The sequence below is a fragment of the Pteropus vampyrus genome, unplaced genomic scaffold (genome assembly GCF_000151845.1).
Source record: "Pteropus vampyrus isolate Shadow unplaced genomic scaffold, Pvam_2.0 Scaffold371, whole genome shotgun sequence".
Taxonomy (NCBI): Eukaryota; Metazoa; Chordata; class Mammalia; order Chiroptera; family Pteropodidae; genus Pteropus; species Pteropus vampyrus.
Genome location: NW_011889152.1, coordinates 58,693 through 70,083, shown reverse-complemented (window position 1 = coordinate 70,083; position 11,391 = coordinate 58,693). Strand labels below are relative to the sequence as shown.

Below are 11,391 nucleotides of genomic sequence, written 5' to 3'. Positions count from 1 at the left end.
GGGAGACCACGTGTTTATCCATTCATCATGTGGATGGACATTTGGGTGGTTTCTCTTTGGGGCTATTATGAATAATTCTGCTATGAACATTGATGTACAAGTTTGTGAGTTTATGTTTCTACCTCTCCTGGGTGTCCGCCTAGGAGCAGACTTTCTGGGTCACGTGGCGACTAACTTGCTGGCGAGCAGCCATGCCATTCTGCACGGCGGCCCCACCGGCAACGCAACGTCGCTGTTTCTCCACGTCCTCACCCACTTTGTTATCGTATCGTCTGTCTGATTCCAGCCGTCCCAGTGCTGGTGCCAGGGTATCTCATTCTGGTTTGGTTCGCACTTCCCTGATACCCAGTGATGCTGAGCATCTTTTCACGTGCTTATTGGCCATTTGTTCGTCTTGGGAGAAGTGTCTGCTCAAATTTTTTGTCCTTTTACAAAGGATATTGTTTATCCTTGGATTATTTGTTGTTGTGGAGCTGTGAGAGCTCTTTACATGTTCTGGACATGAGACCATTTTCAAAAATCAGTTGTATTTCATAATTTATAAATAAATTCTCTGGATTGTCTTTCCATTTTCTTGATAATGTCTTCCATTTTCTTGATAATGTCCTTTGATGCATTAAAGTTTTCCAATTCAATGAAGTCCAGTTTATCTACTTTTCATTGGTTGCTTGTGCTTTTGGTGTCATTGAAAAAACCATTGCTTAATCCAAGGTCGCCAAGTTCTCCTGTTTCCTTCTAAGGGTTTTATAGTTTCAGCTCTTACGCTTAGATCTTTGACCCGTTTTCAGTTCATTTTTGTAGGTAGCTTTTTGGGATCCTTTGCAATTCTCTGTGAATATTAGAACCAGCTGATCCATGTCTGCAAAAAAAGGCAGTTGGAAGTTTGGTGTGGATTGCACCGATCAATGTGGGGGAGCATTGCCATCTTAATTTTAAGTCAGTCACTGAACATGAAGTGTCTTTTTGTTTATTTAGATCTTCATTTCATTCAATGACGTTTTGTAGTTTTCAATAGACAAGTCTTGCATTTCCTTCAGTTAAGTTTATCTCTCTGTTTTATTTTAGATGCTATTGTGAATGGAATTGTTTTAATTTCATTTTTGGATTGTTCATTGCCAGTGTATTGAAATACAACCGACTTTTGTATCTTGTATCTGCAACTTCGCTGTACTCATCGACTGTGTGCATGTGTGTGCGCGTGCACGTGCGCGTGCACATGCTTTAGGGTTTTCTGTACATGAGGTCATGTCATCTGTGAATAGAGAGAGTTTTGCTTCTTCTTTTCTAGTCCGGGTGCCTTTTCTTTCTTTTCGTGCCCAGCTGCCCTGAGCAGGTCCTCCAGATCCATGCTGAACAGAGGTGGAGAGAGGGGACGTCTTGTCTCGTTCCCGACCTTAGGGAAGAACATTTCGGTCCTTGGCCGTTGAGTGAGACGTTAGCCGTGGGCTTTTCCGAGATGCCCGGGGTCAGTTGGAGGAAGTTTTCTCCTATCCCTGGTTAGCCGAGTGTCTTTATCAGTGATGGATTTGTCGCATGCTTTTTCTGCACCTGTGGAAATGGTTGTCGTCCTTCGTCTATTCACGTGGTGTATTATGTCGTCGGTTTTCACATTTTGAGCCCCTCTTGTGTCTCTGGACTACATCCCACTTGGTCATGGTGCATTATAATCCTTTTAGGTGCTGCTGAGTTCACTTGGCTGATATTCTGTCGAGGATTTTTGCGTCTATATTCATAAGCGATATTGGTCTATAGTTTTCTCGTGATATCTTTCTCTGACTTCGACATGCAGGTGATGCTGGCCTCATAGAACAGTGGGAAGTGTCCCCTCTTCTGTTTTTTGAAAGAGTTTGAGGGGGATTGGTGTTGATCCTTGTCGAAGCCTCTGGTAGAATTCACCAGTGGAGCCATCTGGCCCCGTGCTTTCCTTTGTCAGGAGGTGAATCGATTACTGATTTAATCTCTTTATTTGTTATAGGTCTGTGAACACCTTCTATTTCTTCTTGAATCAGTTGGTAGTTTGTGTGTTTCTAGGAATTTATCCATTTCATCCAGATTATCTAATGAGTCGGCCTACAATTCATATTTTCTATTTCTGCAAATGTGGTAGTGTCCCCACTTTCTTTCCTGATTTCAGTAATTTGAGTTCATTTTCTGGGTCAGTCTCTGGTTGCGAGGGGTTTCTAAGGAGCCCTCTCCCCACCCCCAAGATTCCCCAGCAATGACCCTGGGCTTAGAGTGAGGGAGGGGAAGGCAGAGTCCGCTTCAAGAACCAGAGGGTCAGGGCTCAACCCACATCCGCCTTCAAGTGCTTCCAGCTCCCCACAAGCAGGCAGGCCCCCAGGGGTGCAAATCCAACCCCATCAGAAACCAGTTACGGCCCCACTAAGTCCTCAGCCTGGCCTCAGGGGAGTGGGGTTGGGAGCTCAGTTGGCAGGCAGCAGAGGCTGTGTATAACCCAGCGTGGGCTTCGAGCTTGGCAGGGAAGGCTGGTGAGGAGGGCTCAGCCTACAGCCTTAGGGAAGGGAACCCACAGACCCCTCAGCCTTGTCCTGTGGCCACACCATGGCCGCATCGGAGAGGAACAGAGAGCCCTTCAGTGGCTTGCTGAGACTGGCCCACATAGAGGGCGTGGATTCAACACAGAGCTGCTCAGAGGGAGCCAGATGTGGGGGAGCAGGGGTCAAGGGGTGGGGGTGGGCCAGGCTGGGGGTTCAAGTGGAGGGGTGGTGGTGGGGTGTGGGTGGGGCCTGGATCTGCTGGCCGGGGTCATTCATGGGAGACCCATAAAGCAGCGGGGTCACGGTGGGGGAGGGGGCTTCAGAGTGGCACACCCCCCCACCCCCCCAAGCCCTGCTCCCCACCCTGCTCTGCCCCCCACCCGGGTTTTAAAGGGCCTGTGGAGGTCCTAAGTACGGTGGCAGCTCCTTCTCATAGAACCTTAAAAATAGGGCTGAGGTGGTGTCTTCGCAGAGCACAGTCTGCCCGGGAGCCAGGAATAAGTCCCGAACCACTCAATAATTCAAGTTGGATCCAAATAGATTTTCCACTTAACCTAGTAGCCTCTGTGCCTCTTCGGCAAGTCCCTACCCTGCCCGGGGGCTGGGCGCGGGAGGCTCCTGGGGTGTGGAGTCAGCCCTGGCCTTTGCAGGTCACCCCCTGGCCCCTCAAGGCCTGGAGTAGAGGACTCTCAGGGCCGGGAGGGGCCCTTTGTGAAGAGGCCCAGCCCCCACCCTAGCTGTCCCAAGAACCCCTCCCCCGCCCGCTCTCCTCAGGCCACAAGCATTGGCCTATTTGAGCCTGGGTGTGAGCTGGGCTCCTTGGCCCCTCCACACCTCACCCCTCCTCCTGGACCCCAGGGGAGCCAATCCCCTGGCTTCGGCCCCAGTCCAGGTGCCCACACATACCTCAGGGTCTGTTTCCCCACCCCCTCCTGGAAGGGTCCCTGAAGCCGCTGCACCTGTGGCTTCAAGGCCCGGTGAGGACAGCTGGGCTGGGGACAAGGGACCAGGGCCCTGGGTTCCAGCCCAAGGCCTCTGCACTTGCTGGGGGTGGGGGCATGGGGAGGGGTGCCCGTCGGTCTGGCCCACAGCCCCAGGTTCGGCCCAGCCCCAGCAGTCCTTGCTGCACTGGCCTGGCCAGGTCCTGTGCGGAGTTTTACCAAATTATTAATTAAAGGCACGGGCATGCGGCAGCGCTGACATTCAAATGAATAGCACGCCGGTAATTAGGTGAGGTGTCGTGGAAATGATGGAGCGAGGCCCGCTGTCCCCAGTTCACCTCCAAAGCAGCAGGAGCAACTTCTCCCAGTTTCCTACCGCTGTGAGTGGCGCTGGGGGCGGGTGGGGAGTGCAGGCCAGAGGGGCCAGGGCACAGCTGTTGCTGCCGACAGAGCTGGGCCCCTCTGTCCGGCTCGGCTCGGGGAGAAGAGCGAGGAAGGGGCAGGGGAGGCAGGCTAACGGCGGAGATGGATAGCCATGCAGACTGGCGGCAACTCAGGCAAACTGGGGGAGGCTCAAACCCCAGGGCGAGGGGGTCCTGCCCTGGGAGAGGACGCAGCTGCCCAGGCTCTCCCCAGGGTGCAGGGGTCCTGCGGAGAGCTGGGAGTGAGGAGCAGGCTCCAGTGTTCCGCACAAGTCTGCAAGAGCCTTGGGAGCCCGCCGCCCCTCACCCGCTCTCCACGCCCCTCAGTTCCCATCTCGGAGGTGAACATTTTTTCCAGTCTGTTTGGGTTTTGTTTGTTTGTTTGTATTTACTTCTAAATAGCATGCCAATGTCGTGGGGGTTTTTTGTTTGTTTTTAAGATTTAGAAATTATCCATTGACTTCCTGCTGTGGGGGCTGAGAGTTTGATCCCTCACGCAGCCCCTGCCACAGTCTCCCACACACACACTTTCCTGCCCCCCGACTTCTCATTCGGGCTGAATCGGAATTCAGTGGGTGCATCATTATTGCTGTGCACATGCTATTCACAGCTGAGAATGTATTGTAGTCACATCTCCTGTACAACCTGTTGTTTCTCCTGGACTTAATAAGAGCCTCATGTTTTAGGTCTGGCTTATTTTCTACGTACCCATCACTTATTTATCCCCCGACCCTACGATGGAAATATAAATCTCTTTTTGGCACATAACAACATCAGGCCATCTATGAATTTCGTTTTTTTCTTGGAGCCTGTGACAGCCAGCCTCCAAGATGGCCCCCAGTGACCCATGCCTCCTAGGTCCCTGTGGCACTCTGGCCACCGTGAACCAGCTGAGTCTGTAGGACGGAGGGAGATGCAGGGGCGGAGGTGTGTCACCTCTGATACCGGACTGTGAAACACTTTGGGGCTTCGTCTGACGGTGTGCCCACGCGCCCTCTCTCCCTCTCCCTCCGCCCCCCCCTTCCTCTCCGCCCCACCCATTCATCGTTCATTTGGAGGGAAGTCAGTAGCCATGCCGTATGCTGTTCTGTGAAGTCCACGTGGCAGTGAACTGAGCTCACCTGTGAGGGAGCCATCTTGGAAATGCATCCTTCAGCCCTGGTCAGGCCTTCAGATGCCCACAGCCCTGGCCATCATCTTGACTACAACCTTGTGAGAGGCCCAGAGCCAGAACCAGCCAGCCAGCCTGCCTGCCCCCGGGGCTCCTGCCCCTCAGACACTGCGAGGCAATGGATCTTTGTTCTGGAGTAATTTGCTACCCAGCAAAAGATAACTAATACCGAGCCCCTCCTCCCTCGCCCACTCACCTCGGTTGCCCTGGACGCCTCCTGTGTGCCCCTCAACTCACTCCTGCATGGAATTCTCTCCTTCATGGCTCACGTGAGGTTCCGTTCGGACTGCTCCCTCATGTCAGTGCTTTGTGGCACCTGCTGGCTCCTTGAGAGCACAAAGACGAGCGCTACAAGCCCACCCTGCCCCCACCCCGGAAACCAGTGCCCCTCTGGTCTTCCAGGGGAGAGACCTGGAAATGTGGCTGGTTTTTGTTTGTTTTTTGTTTGTTTTTGTTTGTTTGTTTTTAACTGCCTAGAAGAATTCTTGTCCTTAAGTCTTTCAGGTGCCTGTCAACAGCCTCAAGATGAACTGCACTGTCAAGTTTCATGACGTGAGAATCCAGTTCCGATGGGAGAGCCGAGCCCCCATCGCCGCGCTGGGCCTGCCGCGGTGGGTGGGGCGAGCCCCGCCGCTGTCCTTGGTGCTGAAACCAGTGCCGCCGCGTGGGCTTGGGCTGGACCGGGCGCCTCTGCTCTGGCTTTACTCTGCTTCTTCCCGGTCCCCCCGCCCCACGGGCCTGGGCAGGCACTTCTCTGTAAGTCTTTATTTTTCATTTATTAATCTATTTTAATGGTTTTTAAGCGAGTGGCCCATTTTCCTTCTGCATTGGGACCCACAAATTACGTATGTGTCCTGACTGCTGATGTATTGTGCAGTGCCCTAGCTGACCCCTCCCAATTTAGAAGTGGTTCTTGGTTCTGTTGTCACTGCTGGCTCGATTCTCAGCTCTTAACAAAAATGCTAGTAAAGCAGGTTATTGAGTTCCTATTTGACAGACTAATATTACGGTTTATGAGAAATGTGGGGCGCTTCACGAATTGGCGTGTCACCCTTGTGCAGGGGCCACGCCAAGCTCCTCTGTGTCATTCCGACTTAGCATGTGGGCTGCCAAAGCCGGCATCTCTGTAGCTCTTGTGAGCAGACCCTGCACGGGCTCCGTGGATGGGCTCGAGTCCCAGCGTGAGCATCTGTAGATGGCTGAGCTGAGAACTCGCCGGATTACATGTGACAGAAACCAACTGAAACCACCTTAAGCAAAAACAGAGCTCGTAAGTTCACTCGTGGGGCAGAGCTGTCTGTGCCTAGCCTGGCCACACCACACACCTACTCTCTCCCTCTGTGCCGGTGACATCCCCAGAGGGCCCCTTCCCTCTGGGGGCCGGATGGCCAGCAGCGTCCCCAGGTTCATTTTGTCCCCCGTCTTGTTCCTAGGCAAATGCACCACTCTATCCCAAAGGCTCCAGCGATGCCCCGAGGCCACACCCCTCTGTTCTGGCTGGCCTGGCTTGACCCTGATCACTGGCTGGGGGGGAGTGGAATCAGCCCCCGGCCACCTTGGAGAGGGTTCCTCAGTGGACAGCCAGCACTGTCACTGGAAGAAGCCACACTGGTTGGGGTAACTGAGGGAGATGCCATGACCCCAGAATCTCTCAGGACACTCCATCCCCAAGGTCCTAGGCGAGAATCACCTGTTCTCAGCAGTGACCCATCTTGCCTCCGGGTACTTCTCTTCCAGTCACGGCAGGGAACGGCGTGATTAAGGCTCCATTATTAACTTGCCAATCTCGTTTCTGGGGCACAGACGCTGACGGCTTACGGGACCCAGTTGGCATATAACAAGGTCTCCATGACAAATTACTTGGGTATCAATTAACTATCTGGGGAAATGTCAAGCAGGATCCTTCATGCTGGCAGCGAGGGACAGCCAATTAACCTGGGGCAAGTAATCCAATCCTGCTGGTCGCCTGCCTCAGCCTCCAGCAGGGCTGGGAATGAGGGAAGGCGCCTGGGGCCCAGAGCGGGCGGGGCCCAGAGCGGGCGGGGCGGCCTCCATCCCTGGGACCCACAGCCCTGCAGTCACACCAGGGGCGCTGTTAACATGGCTTACCTTGCAGCCAGCCTCTGTCCATGGTTCGTTCATTCTAAAACCACTGGCTGGGTCAGGTCTGACTGCTCACCAGGGGATGCGACAGCACAGGAGAGGGACAATGGTACAGACAGGTGTCCATGTCTCGTGTGGTCTCTGCAGGATCCAAGACGAGTAAGAGCTTCCTCAGGGCAGAGAAGAGGGAAGGGTTAGCTCTTTCTGGGGCCAGGGCAGGCAGAGGTGTGAGGAGGCGCCAGGTCCCAGGGTAGGGGGCTGCTGGGGGCACCAGGCACAGCACAGGCACAAAACTGCACACCGGGCCCAGCGCTCAGGGCCTTTGGCAGTGAACTTGCAGAGCTGGGCTCTGCCATTCTGAGCCGTAAGACTTGGAGACAGTTTCTCAAGACTTTCCTGAGCCTCAGCTTGCTCATCTGTAGAATAGGGCTAGTAACCCCGGTTCCCAGGGCCGCGAGCGAGGGGTGCCTGGTGCTGACAGGCCGAGCTTGGTTCCCTGGCTGAATTCGATTCCCTCTTCCCTGCAGGTGAAGCCCTGGTCCCTGACTCCCTGGTGGGGAGCTCAGCACGTGCTGGGGGGCGGCACAGAGACAGGAGATGTGGCAACTTGGCGGAGGTGGCATGGGCTGGCCAGCAGGCACGCAGACCAGGGCTGATGGCAGGGCCGGGGACGTCCCACGCACCCACTCCGTGCCTTTTAAGTTTTATCTGTTTTCAGGAAAGCACTCTGGCCGCCTGGGTCCCTCCTGGTGAAGGCCGGTGGCCATGCTCTGACCCCAACTTATTCCCTGGCCTTTGTCCACACTGTCCCCCTGCTTGGCCCACCCCTCCGGTGGAGCTGACCCCTGCCCTGTGGTAGCCCCCACCTGTGATTGGCAGCTGCCACTTGCCAGCGTGGAGCCTCATGCTTGTTCACGACACCGACATATGGCACCTCTGTGGGGGGGAGGGGGATCGGAGGGAGCTGCCAATCGTGAGAGTGCAGCGTGTCCCCATTCGAGCCCTGCCCAAGCACAGCAAACGCGCCCGTGAGGGGAGCAGAGGCGGCGGAGGCGTGCGCGTGCGCGTGCGGTGCATGTCTGCACGCGGGCCCAGCACCGTGGGGGCGCGGGGAGGGGAGGAAACAAAGGCTGGGCCGGGGGCGGGGTGCAGGGCTTGGGAGGAGTTTTGGGTTTTGCGGCTTCTGAGCTCTCAGCTACTGCAGAGGGTCCCTGAGCTCACACCAGCACCGAGACCCCTTTCACCTCCCCCGCTCCGCCTCTCACGGGGACCCCGGGCTCGAGGCCGTGAGTTAGACAGGGGCTCAGCCTTGGGCAGTCCTGAGTGCGGATCATCGAAGTGTTCTGATTAATTCTCTCCAGAATCAGGAAATTCCACCCAATGTCAAACCAGAGTCCACGGGGCTCCAGGCTCCGCCAGGCTCTTCTGTTTTGTCGGGATGGGAGCGTGTGTGCGTGCGCGTGTGCGTGTGTGTTTGCGTGTGCGCGTGTTTGCGTGTGCGCACGTGTGTGTGTGCGCGCGCACACACACACGCGTGCACACACTGCCCTACATCAGTGGGCGGGCCCAGCAGCCCACCAGCAGGGGCCTCCCGGCCCCTCCCCCATGTCCGGCTGGCCCTCCAGGGCTTAGCTGCAAAGCTCTGCTCCTGGGGCTATGAGGGCTCTTGGGGGTCCTCATCTGCCCCTCCTCCCTGACCCAGGGCTGAGGCTGCTGCCATGGAAACAAGGCTCTTTGCCGGCTGGCCACGTGCATCCTGGAAAGGGTTAGTGGGTCCAGGAACCATGGCCACTGCCTCCCAGGAGGCCCAGCCCTGTGATGCCCCAACCATGCTCTGCCACCTGCCCCCATGGGTAGTGAGAAGTCACAAGAGATAGGAGGAAAGAGCCGAGGGAGCCTGGGCTAGAGCCTGGGGCCCAGCAGGCTGGGGGGCTGAAGCGGCTGGGAGTGAGGAGCCTGCTCTGTGAGCCCCAGCCGAGGGCACAGCCGTGTGGAGGGGCTAGACACTTCCACGAGCCTTCATGTGCCCTTTGGACAGCAGCAGACCCTGTGGGGATGTCCACGGGGCCCACCAGCCTCCTTTGTGGGGGGCAGTATGGCCGGGGACTTGGGAACAGCACTCCCACGCTTTTGGCCTTTCTCAGGGAGCTGCAGAACCTTGTCCCCCAGGGGTGCAGCCTGCCAGAGAGCTGCCCACCCAGCAGCTCCCTCCCAGGCAGCTGGAGCCCTGAGGGGCTCCTGGGGGTCTGCCCCACTGGCACCCTGGCCCTCAGCCCTCAGATGTCTGGGTGGCCCGACGCCTCCGGCCGCCCTGGACGAGCCCCGTGCCCGCTGGCAGTGCTGGCGCCCGGCCTCCGCGCTCGGGCACCGCTGTGTGTGGCGGCATCTGCTGCTCCCGTCGGGGCAGATGGGCTGCCAGTGAGCTAAGTGTGTGTGGGGGCGGGTGCCATAGGAACCCCTTCCCGCCGGAGCGTGGGGGTGGGAGAGGCAGGCGCCTGCTGGTGGGGAGTGAGCAGGAGGGAGGGATGCTCGGATCACACGGGCTCCTGGTTTGCAGTGAGACCCATGGTGCCGGTTCCTGGTAAGGGGCTCGGGGAAGCCTCCCCCAACCTCCTAGGGGATGCTGGGCCTCGGAGGCCCTTGTCAGGGCAGGAATCTCCCTGTCACCGCTGGCTGGGTGGCCTTGGACAAGTCACTTCCCTCTCAGGGCCTCGGGCCTGAAGGAGTGAGTCTGGATCATCCTCAGGGCACCTCGGCAGGAGGAGGGCGTCCTAGCAAACAGATGCCTGCCATCTGCAGGGGCCTCCTGCCAGCACAATCCGCCAGCCCCGTCCAGGGCACATGGGCTGAGCCTCCGCCATGCGCTTCCGAGGCTGTGGCTCCCGGAGAGGTTAGGGCAGCGTCATGTGTCAGGCAGGGTCCCTCTGCAGTCAGCGCTCACAGCCCCGCTCGGCCTTAGCGGGGACCACGCAGCGAGGGCCCTGTCAGGTCACTAGGGCCAGCCCTTGGGCAGGATGCTGGCCGAGGTAGGAGACCCGCCCTGCCTGGCTGCCCCAAAGCCCAGCACCTGGATCTCTAGGGATACTGGGGCCTGTGGAAGGGGGACATGTGGGAAAGTCAGCAAGGAAATAGCCCAGGGCCACCAATAGCCTTGGAAACTGCTCTCGGGGTACCTGCCAGGCACCCCCAGAATCCTGCTGTGGGGTACCCTAAGGGCTTCTTCATGATGACAGTGAGCAGAACCCCAGGGCCCGGCTCAGCTGCCATCACACTGGACGCCACCCTGAGCACTTAGCGCCCTGGCCTCCAGTAATTAGCATGGCGGCAGGGGAGGCGGCCATTACCCCACAAGACAGAAGAGGAGCCTGGGGTTTAGAAAGGGTGGCTGGCTGGCAGAGGCGGGGGGGGCCCCTCAGTGGCCGAGCTGGGATTGGGGCCCAGGTGGCTGGCTGCACAACCGCGCCGGTCAGCTCTGCCCCTTGGGCTCCCGGTCCGCACACCACACACCCAGCACGCCCGGTGTCTCATTCCTGCACGGCTCCAGAAAGCCAGGGGAGGGTCCAGGGGGCCCTGGGTACCCTCTCCCCTCCCTCCCATCCCCAGGCGGCCCCCATCCCGCCCCTGCAGCCGCCTCCGCCGCCCGCGGTGACTCAGCTCAGCTGTCACTCACCCTTTCCACTTGTTGGTGGCTGCTTTTTTTTTTTTCTTTTTCTTTTCCGAAGTATGACATCGCTGCTGTGCTTTGGCAGGGTGGCCCCAGCTTAAGGTGGACTCTGATCCTGCTCTGTCACCTCCAGAGCAGGCACAGTCCCGCCTTAGCTCCACCTGACTTGGGTATGGTGCCTGGGGACACCTGTCCAGTCACCCTTCGCAGCCCCTCACGCACGGCCAGAAGACCTCGTGTCCTTGATGTTGTCATCTGGGCATCAAGAAGCCAGAAACACTCTCAGGGTGACCTGGAGGGGGGCCAGAACCTCACTTTTTGAGAAAAGGAAAAGAAATGGATAAATTTGTCCTGGAGAGGACTGGGGTAGGGCAACGCCATTGCCAAGGCCATGGAGGCCGAGTGGTGTGGAGAAGGAAGGGCCCCCCCTCAGTGGAGGGGGCTCTCCCACACTTGGGACCGGTGTCGGAATTCAATGTCTTGTTAGATGGTGAGTTCCCTGTCTCTAGGAGGATCCAAGCCCTGAGGTGGATGGGATCCTTCACGGGACTAAGCCCAGAGTGGTGGAGTTTGTGGGAAGAATGTTAAAAGC

At 57.4% G+C, this 11,391-nt stretch overlaps 1 non-coding gene across 1 annotated transcript; it reads right to left on the bottom strand.

The window, feature by feature from the left end:
- Positions 1-6,048: 6,048 nt before the first annotated feature.
- Positions 6,049-6,150, bottom strand: LOC111731421. Its single transcript, XR_002777126.1, has one exon. It is a non-coding gene; the product is annotated as a U6 spliceosomal RNA (small nuclear RNA).
- Positions 6,151-11,391: the final 5,241 nt, after the last annotated feature.